General features: G+C 41.5%; 1 protein-coding gene across 1 annotated transcript in view; it reads left to right on the forward strand.

The window, feature by feature from the left end:
* Positions 1 to 20,027, forward strand: part of kst (spectrin beta chain, non-erythrocytic 5 kst) — a 621,462-nt gene that overhangs the window by 32,945 nt on the left and 568,490 nt on the right. The gene's annotated exons all lie outside the window — the stretch shown is intronic.

The following is a 20,027-nucleotide window of genomic DNA, read 5'->3' on the forward strand; positions in this document are numbered from 1 at the left end:
AGCTTATCAACAGCAATTTTAGCAATACCATAATTGTCTGAAGGCAGCGTAATTTCATTTCACAGCATGTTTAGGTATTCTCCTATTACCCACACAGGCTACTTTTTTATTTTTAAACATTTTACATCTAATTGATTACAGAGATTTTGCTACTCACTTGCTAGTAATTAGTCGATGACAGAAAGGGGAAAATCATTCGGTAATTTAATGCGACAGATACGAGTAAAATATGTATTTGTGGATTGAAAATTTAAAATGTGCATTCCACCCCTACCCCTACCCCTCTGGAATATGCATGGTATTGTATTATCAGACACCGGTCAAGTTTACTATTATTACATACCTTTATATATATATATAAATGTATGAAAATGAAAACCTACAGCCTGTTACCCAGTCTTTGGCCGGGTCAGGGATGTAATGAATGAAACAGATATAGGCTATTGGTACAATGGGGTCGCCACTCCCACTGATAAATGCTATGAAATGATAATGGAGAGTTTTGCTGGAATGAAAGATGACAGGGAAAACCGGAGTACCCGGAGAAAAACCTGTCCCGCCTCCGCTTTTTCCAGCACTAATCTCACATGAAGTGACCGGGATTTGAACCACGGTATCCAGCGGTGAGAGGCCGACGCGTTGCTGTTTTAGCCACGGAGGCTTAGCATATATATATATATATGTGTGTGTGTGTGTGTGTGTGTGTGTGTGTGTGTGTGTGTGTGTAAGGGCATTGATTTAGCTCAGTAATCCGGGCTCACTGTTTCAGTACAGTATTATAAGTAATACATACGTCGAGGTACGTTAAATCTAAAAGGGCTTACCTTAAAGCCTTTATGTCTGGCGGGTAAAAGCCATTATTCCTCTTGAATGGGATGGCAAAAGAGGAAAACTGGAGAGCCTTGAGTGATTAGAAATTCAGTGGAAGTAGTACTGTGGAACTCCTTATTGAAGGATAGAGCTCAGATTTGGGATGGAAGTACAGTGGAACCTCCATGTCTTGAATCACCTCGGGAGCTAAATTTTGTTTCGAGATATAGGGAATTCCGTTTTTGAGCATGTATAATAGCACATAATTGAATCATATGTATTACGGACTTATACTGAATACATTATTCCTAACAGTATTTAAAAATATACAAACTCTATTTTACGGCATCGCTTTAATTATAACCTTTATTATAGTAGCTCTTTAGATGATAGGATACAGTAGTTGAAACAAGAAACATACCTCGGTTAACACCTTTGGAATAAATCCGTTAGTCTTTTCTGTTTGTTACTGTTAACCTTTACTCCCTTCACGTTGAAACTTCTCGTCAATACCACGCAGCCGAGATTCGTAAAGGGAGCGTGTCATCCGCGTCTTCCGGGGGTTGCTTTCGTACGTGACCGGTGATTATTTCACACCCGAGAAACAGCGAGGCTTCGCCGATTTTCCGATCACTAGAAGTTTTAGTTTTTCGTCATATTAGCATCGCTGTAAACCTTTCCTCACTTGTTAACTGTTCCTTACGAACCACAAATGCCGCATTGCTGCACGACACTCGAGGTAGAGTATTTTTTGCTTCAAGGGAGGAAATGTTTATTTCGAGTAATAGGGAAATACACGTGAAGAATAGGTCATACGGCTGGGAAATTTAAGTTGCTTGGAAATACTGAACATTCGACTAATGGAGGCTCCAGATATCGAGTAATACTTCAAGGGGGTGTCGTACTTTCCTCTTCACGGGTTCCTCCGCGCTGAATTCTGAATTCACGGGAAAGAAACCTTCACTGAACATTCGCGGTACAAAGAAATAAAGAAAATATTGTACAGTTGCTCAAAAGAAAAGAATGAGCCCATGATATAGTACAAGTTCCTAACAGGTGCACTTTTCTTAGGAACTTGTTTTTTTCTTTGACAATTGGATTTACGTCGCACCGATACACATGGGTCGTAGACGATGGGGTAGGAGTGGTAGGAAATCTGCCGTGGCTTTAATTAAGGTACAGCCCTATCATTTGCCTGGTATGAAAATGGGATAACACGGAAAACCATCCTCAAGGCTGCCGACTGTGGGGTTTCGAACCTGCTATCTCCCGAATGCAAGCTGATAGCTACTTGACGCAAACCGCGCGGCCACTTGCTCGGTGGGTGTAGATTCTGAACCACCGTTTTCTGAACTTACCTACGAAATGATAGAATTATGGGCGGCTTTCCTGGCAGAGCGGCTCAGCCTCGTCCGCAAACCTGCGTTCTCTTGAGCCATATGTGCCGTGTCGGGCTAGGCGACTTCTGGGTGAGCAGATTCCTGTACTCCGTGTCACTGGTATTTTATTACTCACTCCATTGTTGCGAATTTAACAGAAGACCCTTTGTATTCGCCAGCATTGAGTTCAGACTATAGTCCCGCAAAAAATAAAATAAAAAAAAGGAACAAGAATATTAACGATGGGTGAGAATGAACATTCCTGTCCGGGACTAACCTCGACGTAGTTCTTGTTGGTGAGAATGGCTATTTGGCAACATTAATTATTACCCCATTTCCCTAGCGTAAACAATGCGATGTTTTGAGCCTTGCAAGAAATTATCGTAGGCATGCTACAAGACAACATACTAGTGTTAACTGGAAGTTCTGTACCACCATGTTCGAGCTGTCCCCTTTTGTTTGTATAGGGTAGAGGGCGCACCGGAAAGAGGCCATAAAACTGTCGCCGAAGTATGTTACGGACTTGAGTCTTACCAGTGAGGGTACATTGATGTTCTTGTTAAAGGCAAGCATTTTTTCTTAATCTTAAAAAAACTATATAATTTTTGGATTTGGAGGCAACATATACTAAAATACCGTGAAAAGCAAATGAGAGATTATGTTCCTCAATCAGAGTAGCGGTATTGTTACTTCAGACACCATCTAAGTGGTTCAAATCCCACTTCAGAAATACATGAAGATTGATTCACGAATTAGTGCCTTATTTGCCCGCGTGCGAATTCAAAAACATTCGCAAGTTATCACTTTACGCAACATGAAGTAAATGAAAACATGAAACTGATCAATGCAAGGCCACCTAAATATTTCAATATAATACTAAATGTGCAGTTAATCAGCCTATTTGTGACTTTTGATGTTGGATGAATGTTGGACGGTAATATACACTTAAATACAGCTAAATAATTCAGACGCATCCAGCAAAGAAGCAGGTTCAAAACTAAATTTCCAATTTATTTGCAATCATTTAAGAAAAGGCTAGGAAAACAACGGATAGGGAAACTGCCACCCAGGCGACTGCCCTAAATGCAAATCTGTAGTATGTATTTTGACGTGACAGCATCTCCAACTAGGAGTCCATCCCATTTAATTGGAATAGTGGGACATGCGAGAAAATGACACTGGGTGGGCATCAGTTAAATAGGTCTACATTGAGTGTGGATGGATTTAAAGAAATGAGACTTAGAGGTAAATGATTTGGTTTACGATGAATAACCCCGAAAAAACATACGAAGGGGTTGAAGATAGAATAAACATTTTGATTAAAAATTAATTTATTTCAAGATTGTTTTTGTAATATTAAGGAAATCCATATGCACCTTTAAAAAATTAAGAGAAATTCGCAGTTTTGAGTCAGTCGAATGTTTTCTGGGTCGTTAATATTGAGTATTCGGCCTGAAGGTTGGTTTGATCCTCTACAGCTCCGCCATAAGCTGTCGTAGATGCCTAGCCGTCACTAAATAGCATATTATACCCCACATATTACGGTAAGCCTAGAGATGGAAGGTATGTATGCAGGACTCGCAGACTGAATTATACGCCCAGGAGTACTTCAGTTATGGCTCCAGGAGTTGGCTCCACGCCCTGTTGATCTAGGTTCGATTTCGAGCTTTGCCAAGAATTTGACTGGTTTGAGGGTGTGGGACAGGATGCGTTCAACCTTGAAAAGAGTAATGGGTTAAAGTCTTGTTCTTGGCCTTTTAGCAGTAATTTTGCTCTGTTCGCCAACATCAGCGGCGAACGAATGCCAGGATGGTCCCAACCGCGGTTTCGAGGCCAGCTGAGTCCAGTGATGTTTGAAGATACTGAGTTAAATTTATCTGCTCATAAAAGAACTTCTACGGGGAAAAATTCCGGTATTTGGGCCTATTCGAAAATGAAAAACAAATATTAATTTTCATTTATTTATTTTTTATTTATGACACATGTCTGTAACAGAGCTGCAATTTAATTAAAACAGACATTACAAAATATAGTACAATAATATACATTGCAAAACAGAAAAAGATCACGAAAAATTAATATATTTTGAAAAATTATAATAAACAAGTTTAGAAGAAAAAATAACAAAAACAATAGGTTGTATACAGATCAGGATTAGGTAGTGCTGCAATTACTAACTCCTGATTACATAAGTAGGAAGAGCTAAAACTTTACGTGCAAGCACACACATATGCGAACAGGTCAGGTGCATGATTAAGGGCCGGTATTATAGTGAGGGTTTAAACTGAAGATTGAGTTAAACTGTAACTTGAGTTTAAACCGATGTTGAGTCTTATAATGGCCGGCCTAAGTTAAACTGAAGTGAAGAAGGAAATATACGATCTTGGTAGCAGTGACTTGCTAGAAAAGATGACTATCGGTAATGTTTTACAGTGACTTGCAAGAAAAGATGACTATCGATAATGGTTTGTTTGCTTCTTGTAGCTAAAATGGCGGATAAAAGCGATAGTTGTAAGGAAATAGAATTGCTTGTGCAATTAGTACAGAAATATTTATGTAGCCCGTGAAACAGTGGCCTTACGAATCCATCCGAAATCTCCCATTTTAATAAACATATACGGGAGTGTTAAAACCGCAATTCTATTAGTAGCTGACTGAGGGGTCCTACAGCATGATTTCTGAAATAGAAGGAAGTTACTTTATCTTCTAAAATTCACAGTTTTGACATTAATACAGTTCAAAAAGTCATTTTTTACATTCTTACCTTTTCGTTGCCTGTTTTATTCTAGCACTAATTTGCTGAAATAGGGTTATGATAGTCTGTTTTGTAAGCCTAAACCTATTTAAAAACTATTTCTCATTTCATACATGAAAATGATGTTTCCTTCCTCGGAAAACTCGTAATTGTCGTGGTCGTTCAATAATTTGAACCACTTCTTCGTAATCGCTTAGTATTTCTTCAAGCACTCAAAAATATCTTCGAGATCCATTCGTTCTGCCATTTCGTAAGGTTATGCATTCTTAAACTTCAGTTTAAACGGTAGATGAGTGGCAGTAAAATTAATCTCTAGTTAAACTTAAGATTAAGTTTTATAATAAACTACTAACAGATAAACCGAAGTTTAAACTGAACCAACAAAGAGATAGCGTAATGAATTCTATTTTCTTTTTATAAGATGCTATCTGTTAAGGTTGTTTAAGTATATTCACTAAAAAATTCACTAGATTTTTTGAAGTCTGTTAGGGACATTGAGAGATCTATGTCGTGGTTTTTGAATAAGTCATTAAACGTACTGCACATCCTTACCAATGGTGAATTTTTATGAATTAATATGTTGGATAAGGGATTGTAAAAGTACGTCCGGTTACGCAAGTTAGATTTGCTTACGTTAAAATTTATTCTGGCTAGTAGATCACCACTATCTATAACGCCATTTATAATTTTGTATAGAAACAGTTGTTGGTATAATTCTCGGCGAGCGGTTAATGAATTGTAGCTAAATTCTTCTAATAAGTGACTATATGATATTCTCAACCTATATGCTCACTGATTATGCTTCTTGCAATAAATAAACCGTAAGGATCTCTTTTGAACCTTTTCAATTTTATTTACATAAGATTATGGCGGTACGATCTATGGGAGTTCCGTTTGGCCCCTTGACCGAATAGTCAGTGTTTATAGTCGGTTCACCGGGCGAATTGTCCATGCGGTTCGGGCATTTCCCACCCCATCGTCACCATAAAACCTATCTGTTTCAGTGTGACGTAAAACAAATTGTAAAAAAAACTTCCGGTTCAGAGGGTCCCTGATTCGATTCCCGGTTATCTCAGGGTTTTAGTCGCATTTGGTTCATTCATTCGATTCGGGCAATGGGTGTTTTTCTTTTTAATACAAACATCTTCATATCCATACAGCACAGCACACTACCAACCACCACAGAAACACGCAGTGGTGAATGCATTCCTCCACGTAGGGTTGATTTCGGGAAGGGTATCTGGCTGCAAAACCGGGCCAGGTCCACATGCGCTACACACATCCCACTCGCAACCCCATCATGTTTTGGCAAAAGCAGCAGAAGTAGTAGTTTTCAGAACTTAGAGTAGTCTGTGTGAACCTCTTTCAGTATATACCGAGCGAATTGGCTGCGTGGTTCGAGTCACATACCTGTGAACTTGCATTCGGGAGATAGTGGGTTCGAACCACACTGTTGGTAGTTTTAAATGATTTTCTATAGTTTCTCATTTTCACATCAGGCAAATGCTGGGGCTGTACCTTATTTAAGGCCACGGTCGGTCCCTTTCTATTTCTAGTACTGTCCTATCTCATCGTCATTACAAGACCTGAGTCGGAGCGACGTAAAACAAGTAGCATATATATATATATACTGACTTGCCAAAAGTCACGGGAAGGGGTGTCCCATTAAGAAAAAACGTGCCGTGTATGACCCCTAAGCATTGCTGATAGCTGCGGCGTACCTGAGCAGTCTGTCACAGACACCACTGTCGTGGATAAGGCAGCACATCGCGAGTTAACAAGACTGTGAACGTGATGATCATCGGCGCACGGCGCATGGGTCATAGCATTGCGGAGGTTACACGCGAATTCGGGTTTGTGGTCAGCAGTGTCGAGGGTGGATCTTCATTATCGCAGCGAGAATGTTACCACCCGCGTAAACCACCGCACGGGAAGACCGCAGGTGTTCAACGAGCGGACATCGCTTCGTCTCAGCACAACCATAATGAGCGCTCACCGGGCTACTGTGAGTCAGATCACCCCTTCGCCCCCCCCCCCCCTCCCTCCCAGTTGAATGTTAGGAGTCAGGAACCCGTTTCTGTCAGGACTGTAAGGTGGCAACCGCACCGCATAGGTTTCACCAGCCGACGACCAACTCGTGTCCGTTTGCTGACACCTCGACACAAGAGCTCAACGACGTGCACGGGCTCGCGAACATCGACAGTGGACCGTGGAACAGTGGCGGCATATGGATGGTCCGATTAATCTCGGTTCCAGTTGTATCGAGCTGATGGGCGCGTGTGTTTGTGGCGTATGCCCCATGAAGCTATGGCTCCTGCGTGTCAACAAGGTTGTGTCCATGTGGGAGGTGGCTAAGTTGCGGTCTGGGCGGCGTTCGCATAGTCGCAATTCGGTCCCATTGTCCGACTGCAGGGGAGCGCTGGGAGGTGCACGTTATGTGGGCATTCTTTCGGACCCTCTGTATCCCTTTCTGGCCCTGATGGAATCGGTGGTGATATGCAGGTGGTTAGAGGAGCACTCCAGTTACGTTACGACCATGGATTGGCCCTCCAGATCCCCTGATCTTAATCGAGTCGAGCGTTTATGGGATGCTGTCGATGCTGGTGTACGCTCCATGAACCCCGCACCTACTACACAAGACCAGTTGTGGATAGCGGTGAAAGATGCGTGTGTCCATATCCCTCCAGTACGATTCCAACACCTTGCAGAGTCGATGCCGCGCCGAGGAGCAACTCGTTATTTACATCACATGCGGGATCTTCCCACAAGTTTTGGTCACCCAGTTTATAATGACCAGAATGTGTGTGTGTGTGTGTGTGTGTGTGTGTGTGTGTGTGTGTGTGTGTGTGTGTGTGTGTGTGTGTGTGTGTGTGTGTGTGTGTGTGTGTGTGGGAGGGGGGGGGAAGAGTAGTTCAGGTGGCAGAGTGCTGGCCTTCTGTGCTCAAGTTGGCGGGTTCGATCCCAGCTCACGAGGGAAGTATTTTTATTGGAATGCTTCGAATTGCACGAAAATTGGTAGTAAAGCTCAAATATGGTCCCTGAAAAAAAGACTGCAGGGTAATTTTTGTTTTACAGTTACACATTTCATCAAACGACTGACTTTTTATAGTATAAATTGTTTTTTCTTTGCTAGTGGCTTTACGTTGCAGCGGCACAGGGATAGGAAAGGCCTAGGAGTTGGAAGGAAACGTCAGTGTCCTTAATTAAGGTACATCCCCACCATTTTCCTGGTGTGAAAATAGGAAACCACGGAAAACCATCTTCTGGGCTGCCGGCAATGGCATTCGAACCCACTATCTCCCGGATGCAAGCTCACAGCCGCCCGGTATACATTGTTACGACGTTCGGTCGCGACATTGAAGGTGATATGTACTGTGACGTGGCTATTGTCAAAATCCTACTAATAAGGTGCTTTCCGGTCATTTTCAACATTGCGTCCAAACGTCCTAGCATAATAACACTAAGCCCAACTACTTCAAGATAACTCGTTTGATCCAATGGCTACACGGAAACGAACTCTGCAGCTATTTTCAATGACCGTACTTGAGCTTTCTTACCATGTTCATGTAATAGAGAGCGTTCAGACAAAAATATTCTCCTCGTAAATACGGTTGTATTTCAGGGTGCTCAGATATGCCAGCCTCGTATCGATATATTTACTGGCATAACTGAATTCTGTCGGGACAAAATTCGGCATTTCGGCGTCTTAGATAACCGTTAAAGTAGTTAGTGTGATGTAAAACTAGTCACATTGATAAGTTACTGCTACTACTACTACTACTACGGAGGAAGAACTTTAACCCTTGGCCTCTCTTAAGATGGAGATACCACGTCATTCTGTACTGCTAACGTTTTTCATGCTAATGAGCTGGTATTAGAACAGTAAGTAAGGAGCACCTACTGCGCAATTGCAACAAAACCCACTCGCTAACCTTATGTATACGTAACACCTGTGGAGTTGCATGTGAGAAGACACTTGCACAAACCCATCTTTCGTAATGATTCATCGTTCTGTACCCTAACGTGCTACAGCGTGTCCACATGCTTCCTTTAATTTCTTCTTCTCCTGCTTCTGGATTTATTCTATTTACATCGGCAGTGTTGTCGTCCTTTCCTAACTGAGGCTCTCCCCATTGTTTTGGATCGTTCTAGGACTGGTAGGCCTCTCCACTCTTACTATGCTCCGCACATTGCTCTGGTTGTCGTTGAAGGTGTCCAGACTATCTTCAATAGTGTTCTCTCGATTTTTCTGAGATGGGTGTTACTATTCAGAATTTTGTCCAACCTGGTCATTCTATAGACCCATCTAAGCATCCACATCCCGGCTGCATGGCGTTTCTATTCTCTGTAACCCAGCATTTCGGTCCATACGTAAAGTAGCAGGACGGACGACCGTTCTATAAAATTTTACTTATCGGCTGGAGAGTGACCGGACCACACGGTACCCCCGTAGCCCTCCACCACTTCGTACAGTCATTGTTTATCCGATTGGTAATATCACATAGTCCTATCTATGTGTACATAATCGTATACAATTGATCCAATATATTTACTGTACTGTTATCCCAAAATTTCCAATTTTTAATCCTTCATTATTGGATAATCTACGTTGATTATATTTCTAGGGGAGTAGGATTGCTCTGCTTGTTAGATGCAAAGCAAAGTCACCTCCGTACAGGCCGTGAAGGCCCTTGGAGGAGTGGAAAGTAAAGGCTTCCACCATTGTTAACCTTGGCCCCTGATGGGTAGAGTGGTTAGCTGTACGCCCGGCCGCCTTTGCCCCCAGGAATTAACCTTAATTAATTTTTGGTGTATGCTGAGTGAACCTCAGCGCCATATGCATTCCGGAAGTGGAAATCTCGTTTCTTAAATTTTACGACTTCCTGACGGGGATTCGAACCCACGTCCTTCCGGGACGCCTCGGCCAGGCAGCCCCTGCTTGTTAGATGGGCAAGTCCATACATTCATCAGAGACAGTTTCTCCAGAAACTATTTTTTTCTTTTTTTTCTTTTTCTTTTTGTGAAAGTTCACAAGTACTGTTTAATTATCATATTCTCTTAATGTATTTCGTACGTAGATTAGAAACGCCAGCGACTGTGAGTATAACCGTGCCATAGCAAGAGGAAGTGTTTGCCATGTGTGACGTGATACCTACATTGTTGTACAGGATGCACAAGTTCCACTCCGCTAGCAGTCCGCAGGGCGTCGACGCCAGTGACGTTAGGCCTAAAAATATGTAGTTAATATACTCCTCGAGCATGATTTAAAGAACCAACAAATTGAGTAACTGAGGAATGCAATAGTGTCATTTAACATGGCTTTAAATTAGTGGTACGGTAATTAGATTAACTGCATCCGGGAGATAGTAGGTTCGAATCCCACTATCGGCAGCCCTGAAAATGGTTTTCCGTGGTTTCCCATTTTCACACCAGGCAAATGCTGGGGTTGTACCTTAAGGCCACGGCCGCTTCCTTCCAACTCCTAAGCCTTTCCTATCCCATCGTCGCCATAAGACCTATCTGTGTCGGTGCGACGTAAAGCCCCTAGCAAAAAAAAAAAAAAGATTAACTAAGACTTCATTTGGCCCCTGTTACCAAAATAAAGCCTTTAAAATAATAGAACTGTGTGCGTGACTTACTTGTCAATTTGTGTACACTGTAACAGAGCGCGCCGAAATATTTGCCTAAATTCAGCTCCCTTAGCCGCGAAACTAAGAACTTTTATGTAGACGAATTAGAATTCGAAGAGACTTTTGGCCAATTAAATGTGCTCATCTATTTTTTTAACGTTTTTACATGTAGACGTGAATGCTATGGCGTGCTATGTGCATCTGTCTTCAAAATCTTCTGACTTCAGCCAAGATTGAACTCCCCTACTCTGCAGAAGAAACTAGCCCGCTAACCACTCCACCTTCTTTGTCGTTTCTGACTCTCAAAGAAAGAACTCTCAGATGTTTAATTAATAAATATTCCGTTAAATAACTTTAGCTATATTCTATTATACAGGGTGACCCACTTAAAACCTTTCACCGCAGATATATCTGGAACAAAGATATTTAAAAATGACTTTCACGGGCATGAAGGCAGGGAAGGGGCTAATTAAAGTGAACACTATGAGCCAGTCAAAAACGTAGGAAAATAGTACTTTCAACATCAACTTACGTTTTTTTTAAATGGACACACTGTATTATTTCTTGCGCAATCGTTAACATAAAAAATCACATAAGTAATGGCGTTTGTTTCATCGTAATAGGTCAATTACATCCCGAGATATTGCAACGTGAAGTTGACGCTTGAGATAAACGAAACGCTCAGCAGTTGCACATCCCGAGATTCCAGCCCGAACCTCACGGTCCTCTTACTCACGATGTGATTGCCGTACTACAATGCGACAGGCACTGTACTTAATGCTATTTGCACTGTTATCAAGAGGGATGAAAATAAGAGAAGGGTTTCCTGCCACAGCAAAAGGATATGTAAATAACGGTTTCTCTCTTGCGTGTTTTATTTACCTACACAGTACATTGCAGTACTCTGTACTGTACTACTTCAGAATGTAATAATTCGTACAGCAAAGTTACTGTAACGAAATTCTCTTATTTTCATCCCTCCTGATAACAGTGCAAATAGCATTAAGTACAAAGCCTGTCGCATTGTAGTACGGCAATCATATCGCGAGTAAGAGGACCGTGAGGTTCGCGCTGGACTCTCGGGATGTGCAACTGCTGCGCGTTTCGTTTCTCTCAAACGTCAACTTCACGTTGCAATATCTCGGGATGTAATTGACCTATTGCGATGAAACAAACGCCATTACTTATGTGATTTTTCATGTTAACGACTGCTTACGAAATAATACAGGGTGTCCATTTAAAAAAAACGTGATGTTGAAAGTACTATATTCCTACGTTTTAGACTGGCTCATAGTATTTACTTTAATTACCCCCTTCTCTGCCTTCATCCCCGTGAAAGTCATTTTTAAATATCTCTTGTTGGTCCAGATATATCTGTGGTGAAACGTTTAAGTGGGCCACCCTGTACAGTTCATTTCTGATTGTGGAGTTGTCATATTTTTTATGATACCTTCAATGACATCAGTTCTGAGTGAGACTTAAAGTACAAACACATACGCTGTCGTACGACCAGGTAACTCCAAATTTCAAGCGTTCATCTAAGCGCCTCGGTGCAGTATTTACGCAAACCATGTTCTCTCATTTGGCGAGAGCTCCACGGGAAGGGCAGGTTCGTGCAGGGTCAATACGGGATGGTCTAAGCCTAAGTCATCAATATTACTTATCGTCTAAGAGTAGATATTCATCGATTAAATTTAGATATTAATTATATAGTCTTTAGAGAATGTGGTTCGGTTTGTTAAACAAACCAAGGTACTTTTTATGATAAGTTTCAAGCATATAGTCTGTGAAGCCTCCGTGGCTCAGGCGGCAGCGCGCCGACCTCTCACCGCTGGGTTCCGTAGTTCAAATCCCGGTCACTCCATGTGAGATTTGTGCAGGGCAAAGCGGAGGCGGGACAGGTTTTTCTCCGGGTACTTCAGTTTTCCCTGTCATTTTTCATTCCAGCAACACTCTCCAATATCATTTAATTTCATCTATCAGTCATTAATCATTGCCCCAGAGGCGTGCGACAGCCTTCGGCAGTCGGCACAATTCTTATCGTCGCCGCTAGATGGGGGCTTCATTCATTCATTCCTTTCCTGACCTAGTCAAATGACTGGAAACAGGCTGTGGATTTTCGTTTTCATATAGTGTAAATGAAACGAAATGGCGTATGACTTCCAGTGCCGGGAGTGTCCGAGGACAAGTTCGGCTCGTCAGATGCAGGTCTTTTGATTTGACTACCGTAGGCGACCTGCGCGTCGTAATGAGGATGAAATGATGACGAAATGGCCCCCGTGCCAGCGAAATAACCAGTTAAGGTTAAAATTCCTGACCCTGCCGGGAATCGAACCCGGGACCCCTGTGACCAAAGGCCAGCACGCTAATAATTTAGCCATGGAGCCGGTCTACATATAGCCTAATTTTTAATATACGAAGCTCATATTCCGGTGTTGGGAAATAGTGGATTATGTTATTGGCTCATATTTTGTAGTTCATGTAAAATAATTCCATACAAAATACTGCCTAGTATACTCTGTTGGAGAGTCTGTTCAGATCATCACCAAACTTTGTATAACTTGTCCAGACTGTCAGACTGTGTAGTTCTATTAAGCTTAAAAAGTGACGAGCAGCTTTTAGGACAATTTCTAGTGAAAAGTAACCTTTAAACCTCGTTCTCAAGCATAGACGTGTACTCCTTAACAAATTGTAGATAAATTTCCATACTAGCCAAGAAATCTAACAGAGTGCTTCTTCCTTTCCGTCGTGTTTGTATTCTGGGACTTAAATTTTCAGCCGGTGTTTTTTTGTCCGGAAGTGTACACATATTTTATATATATTTTGACATTTTATTTATATTTAATTTCTACTTGTACATTTGTCTGTACATTTGAAATTTGATGGTGTTAAATAAATTTGACTGTAGATAACCAGGACCAACCTTAACTCAGGCGTTAGTGGTAGTACAGAAATCTGTGACAATTTGTTCAATTATTTTCCCATTGCTTAGAGCACAAACTATTCTGAAAACCTTAGTAAAATAGTACGAAGGGAAATTCTCGCGTTTGAGAGCGTCAGCACACTAAACGAGAAGTACAAAACATGTTTACGTTGTGCTCTTTGTGACCTTACATATACTTGCGATTGAGTGACGTCACTATACCTTCCGGAACAAATTCAACACTATTAGGGTCGTTACATGGTATCCAGCAGAGAGAAGATCATGCATGAAAGAAGAGTATTTCTCGTTACAGTTGCTTTTTTGGTGGGGAGAGTGGGGATTTGTATGGTTAAATTGTTAGTTTGACTCGTTGACAGCATGATTGGCGGCATCGGGTCAGTGTGTCCCGGGTTCAGTTACCGGCATGCTCTGGATGTTTGTCTCAATACGTAACTCTTCATATACATATTCTGTTAGACAGAAATAATGAATGCATCCTCCCCACATAGGATTGACATCGAGAGGGCATCCGGGTGTATAATAGGCTAAGTCCATATCTGCGAAACTATTTTCACCTGCGATCCCACTAGGGTGTGTGGGAGAAGCGGCGGAACCACCACCACCACAACAACAACAACAACGTGTATTACCTGTTGTATATTGTACCTGTTCTTGACAGAACTCTCCCTTAGTATGTACATTTCTGCCGACTAATGTTGCTTACATTCTAAGGCACGTAGATGGACGGTCTCTCCCTGTCGGCAGCTTGACCTGACGTACTAGTTTCATGGTTTCCTCTGGTCCTGATCAGTGTAATCTATTTTAAGTTTGTTCTATTCCTTGTGTAACACTCTAAAAGAACAGAGACGCACAAAGCCTTTACAACGTTACCGGTATGGTCTCCGTAGTAACTCTCCATAGTTATCTGCTCTTGGACAGCTTATACAAGACTGAACTGATATTTCCCATATTTTTCACCGTATCAAAAAAAAATATAGAACAAAAAAGTTAATATTGCATCCGGGAGATAGTAGGTTCGAATCCCACTATCGGCAGCCCTGAAGATGGTTTTCCGTGGTTTCCCATTTTCACACCAGGCAAATGCTGGGGCTGTACCTTAATTAAGGCCACGGCCGCTTCCTTCCAACTCCTAGGCCTTTCCTATCCCATCGTCGCCATAAGACCTATCTGTGTCGGTGCGACGTAAAGCCCCTAGCAAAAAAAAAAAAAAAAAAAAAAAGTTAATAAGTAATATTCGAATTAATTTTCGTGATGAGAAATTTTCCTTTAAAACAAACCATGAGAGATACAGAGTTTTGTGTCTCAGGCTCCTCTGAAGCCCTCTCCTGCTAAATGTTCTTCAACAATGTATAACTAAGATTCTCCTCGTCCTCATCCTGAATTTCACAAAGTTTCTTGAAGATCCACGTATGTTTTCCCGTGATGCTGTAACAGACAGAAGTAAAAATTAGTCCATTATTTGTCATGTCCGGTGTCAAAACCAAGTATCAGGCTGATATTAAAAATGAACACACAGAAAGACAGTTATAGATAGGTAGATAGATGTAATGTATTTCGATTTACGGCATCTGGTCACCCATTAATCTAACGCGAAGCTACTTGAGCACCCATCTACTCTACATATCGCTAAAAGGCCTTAATAATTCAGAGTGATACATTGAAACGCATTGTGTGTGTACAAAGTAATTCTGTCCCTCTTCACTACGCCTTCTAATCGAGGACAAGCTCGCTGGACAAGAATCCAGCGGCATATGATTTATTGCGTTGTGCTGAAGATATTAATTGCTTCAGCACAAGTCATTTCGTCTTCAATGAAGGCTGCTGTCTGGTGAGTTTCAGACGGTTATAGAGTACGCACAACTTCTTGCAACAGGTCCCTGCTAAATGCTCGGTGCTCAGACGACATACTGTTGGTAGACGTAATAAGTTGATATTCAGTTCGACTGACTTGGCATTCCTGCAAGGTTTGAAAATATTATACATTATATATCAGTAATCATACTTTGTCGTACGCTACAGAGAACCAAGTTACATACAACATAACTTGTGGAGCACTTCAATCAGTTAATAGTAATGAAATGTTTTAGATTTTAATTAGGTTGTGATTAATGTATACTACTCAAAGTTCTGTTTCACGTGGTATGTCACGGCACTTCAAAACATATTTACAGTGTGCACTGTAGTAGGCCAATGTCTGAGACACATGGTTACGCTCGACTCAGATCAGGTTCGCTATTTGTCCTATGGTTGGCATTTGTCTTGTAGGTCGTATTCAGTAATGCTACGTAATATATAATGAACGTACATAAACAGATCACATCAAAAAGTGCAATACCGAGCAAGTGGGTGCTTGCATTCGGGAGACAGTAAGTTCGAACTCCACTGTCGGCAGTCCTGAAGATTGTCTTCCATGGTTTCCCATTTTTACACCAGACAAATGTTGGGACTGTACATTAATGAAGGTCACGGTCGTTTCCTTCCCTCTCCTACCCCTTTCCTTCCCATCGTCGTCATAAGACCTATCTGTGTGTCGATGCCACGTAAAGCAAACTGTAAAAAAAAAATGAAAATAGCATCAAACCGGGCTATACTATACCTGCTCCTAGGCTGCTTGTGCACCTCCTGTCGTAACGTGCGTGTCCTTGAATCTCTGCTCGTTTTACGGGTTCATCAGGGGTACCGTCTGTAGTGGCACTCACGATTCCTGCTCTCGTCTAGCACGTAAACAAACATCTCGTCATATTACCCTGAATGAAGGAGAGGGACTGATGTTTTTTTCAGAATTGCAAACTCGGCGGGTTGCATAACTTTGGAGCACAGGGAGCGAGCGGGCCACCCAGTATATACTTACAATCAAGCCTTGCAATATCACGACAGCGGAGTAGGCTTAAAGGAGATGTGAATATAGTAGACAGTTTTATAAGAATTGGAAATAGTTATCCTGATGTAAGCAATGTTCTGTTTTGTAATTCACATTTATTCGAATATTGTGTTTAATCCTTTTAAGTCTTTTGCCACTGCATCATGTTAAAGAAGTTATTTGAAAGATAATTCTTGTGCCTTATGAACTGTGTTTTTTTTTTGCCATCTAATCCTGTGAGCCATGACCTGGACTAGTCTATGCGTAAATACGCATCTAATTGATGTGCAAACTCAGACTGATGGAGTTTAATTTGAATTATAATTTTATAATTGTTATACCAGCGTTATTTCATTACGATTATGATTACTCCACGTGCAGTAAAATGTAGCCTAATATACAGGCAATCTGCGCCTTAATTTTGCGATGTCGCCGGTTACCTTTCTAGAGAGAATACATAAATACAGTGGACATACGGTACCGTGGTTCACACGCGGAAGACTTACAAGAGGAGGGCACAGCTATGGGCTCATCGATTTCGTTCAAACTGTGGGAGGTGGATCTAGGTAAAAAATTAACTAATACGCGTCCGAGGATTTGTATCATTGACCCTTATTTAACGAGAAAATGATCCTATAAATTTATATATACCTGTTGGAAGTTCGCATGCGAGTATCTGTTTCACCGGTGATGTATTGGCTAGGATCCCTGATTTCTACGCGTCCGTGTCGGGTTCAAGACGTGCCAGAGCTTACTTTTTTCCTTTTTCTTCATTTTTACATTTTGCTGTTATTTATTGTACAACATGCACACTTCCACTCTCTGTCTAGAATAATGTGATATATATGAAAAAGCCTTGAGTATAAAAGAAAACCTAACAAGCATCATCGATTCAGGATTGTGCTTTGGAAGCAGTCCCTTGGTCAGTAATACTCTTGTTCTAATATAGTTTCTGGGAAGATGAGGCATTGCGGGTCGGATGCACTGATTCTTTTAAATTCATATTCATCAATTCATTCATCATCACGTTTTGAATTCTGGTCAGTGGATGAATTTTGGACTTTTAAATTGTTATTGCATTTCATCTCATTTCGTACCATTAAGAGCCGATGACCTAGATGTTAGGCCCTTTTATACAAGCACCATCATCGAACTCCGACAAACTTCCTGGAGTTGTATAGGAATCACTTCTGACTATGTTGGTATATGAGCCTCCGTGGCTCAGGCGGCAGCGCGCTGGCTTCTCACCGCTGGATTCCATGGTTCAAATCCTGGTCATTCCATGTGAAATTTGTGCTGGACAAAGCGGAGGCGGGGTAGATTTTTCTCCGGGTACTCCGGTTTTCACTGTCATAATTCATTCCAGCAACACTCTCCAATAACATTTCATCTGTTATTCATTAATCATTGCCCCAGTGGAGTGCGACAGGCTTCGGCAGCCGGCACAATTCCTATCCTCGCCGCTAGATGGGGGCTTCATTCCATTCCTGACCCGGTCGAATGACTGGAAACAGGCTGTGAATTTTCATTGATATTGGGATATATAATATAAAGTAATAATGTAATTACGATTTACACAGTTTGTTACCCCTATCATCCTTGTTTCTGTGAAAATACCTTCATATCAGTGAAAAAGTCTGCAATATGCAATAACCAAAACGTACAACACAAAACACAGTGTAATGCATCAACCCTCAGACGAAACACGTAGGCCTCCACCTTTGTCGCAGTATGTTCAAGCTGTCAATGTAATGTACAGTACATTAGGTACGTAACAAATGCAGAACTGTCCCCGAACAGTTATTGTTCAAAATGTCTATCACCATGATCACGGCATCGTTGGCTTCCCGCACATTAAAGAACTCCTACGGGACAACATTCCGACACCCCGGCGTTTGTCAAGATCTAGCCTTTATTATTTTCAGTGCAATACAGGTACAAAGCCAACTGGGGCAAAAACCAAACGAGATGCAATTACTTTACAACGAGGCACCGGAGACCACGGGTCCCTTATACCAATGTACTCAGAAGGTATCCATAAGCGGCCTCCGAATGTTTGCTGGTGGAGTTCGGCTTCATCCTGTAGATGGGAAAGAGATGGATGCAATTGAAAATCAACCTGAGCTTTACACACTTGCCAAGCTATTAAATAGAGAATGGAAGAAACCAGGAAGGACAGAAAATATTAGGTAGCATTATCAAAGCAATATGGGATAATAAATGTAAAGAAGGCGAAAACAGGTAAAAATACATGTAGTTAATAAGGAGGTATCCTTAACTATATAACTTAGCTGAAGAAATGCCTCAGAAGATTACGGTCGTCCCAACTTTTAAGATTTGTCCAACATTCATTGGATATGTATTGTATTAGTAAGATATATTTTAATTATTTTTTGTGACATTTTGTTAATTGGAGTAGGCCTATGTTTGTAATTGTATAATACTAACGAAACTGCTACGAATAGGCTACGTTCTCCTCTCTTGGTGGGCATTCGTGACTGGGAGAGAAGAGTATTTATGTATTTATTGATTATTCACTCATCCATTCATTCGTTCATTCATTCATTCTCTCTTCCATTACAACTGCAGCAGTGGTTATAAGAAACCAAGAATTGTCAAGCCACGCGTGGCAAGACGGGACGATAGTAAAAGTTTATAATACAGCTTATATTTAGTAGACGAATATCCTGATCTGCATGAAAAAATCTTTAAATATATAAAAAAGAACAAGAAAAAGACAGGTTCAGGCTTGTCTTAAACTCTAGACGCCCGCACGGGAGTCGGGGACGCTAGCCGCTCGGATGAGCGGTACTACAGACATTCCCCTGCAACTTGTCAACAGGTATGCATGCAGTTATACTTACAGGATCTTTTTCGTTATAGGTCTAACTGCTAATAGCACAAGTTATCGGACACTTATCTGTTTATTTTTGCCGTAGGACGACGACGACGTCTGTGACCCGTGGTGGTATCATGAGACTTCCTCGTTTACTCACGCGATGCTTCTGCTTCTATTCTTGGCGTCGACTGAGGGTCAACTCTAGCTGGAGGAGTCAGGTCTTCGCGACTCCGTTCGCTGCCCGTATCTACTTGCAGCGCTTCCTAGCAACCCGATACGGTGGGGTGTAGCTTGAGACTTAGTGCGAGTGAGACATGGATGTGCAGACGATTTGGGAGAAAGGTTGCGGCTCTACAGCTGCAATAGGTAGTAGAAAGGAGCTATGTGTGTATGGTCAGTAGGTCGTACTTGTAAATTGATCAATCAATAAAAAAAAAGAACGGTTAATAAAATGTTATCTTCCACAGATATTAATAAACACTCCTTAAACATACAACACCTGTAAAATTACCCTGGTTTCCACGTGCAAGCTTATAAAAGTAATAATTTCTGTACATGTGCAACTTGCTGCTGCTTTAGACAGATTTTGGATTTGGGGCGATGGATTTTGCAATCTCACTGCGGGGCAGTGGAGTTATGTTCGTATCGGATTTTCTGTTTCGAACAGAAAATGTTGTTACATTCCTTATTAAAACCGTTGCTTGAACCTGTAGGTCGAACCACAAAATGTCGCCGGCTAGTTTGTATTTCGGAAAACGAACAGACTGTGGTCATTACGCAACAGTCACATACAACATGCCCTCCGCTTCC

This window comes from Anabrus simplex, chromosome 3 (assembly GCF_040414725.1).
Source record: "Anabrus simplex isolate iqAnaSimp1 chromosome 3, ASM4041472v1, whole genome shotgun sequence".
In the NCBI taxonomy this organism is placed as follows: Eukaryota; Metazoa; Arthropoda; class Insecta; order Orthoptera; family Tettigoniidae; genus Anabrus; species Anabrus simplex.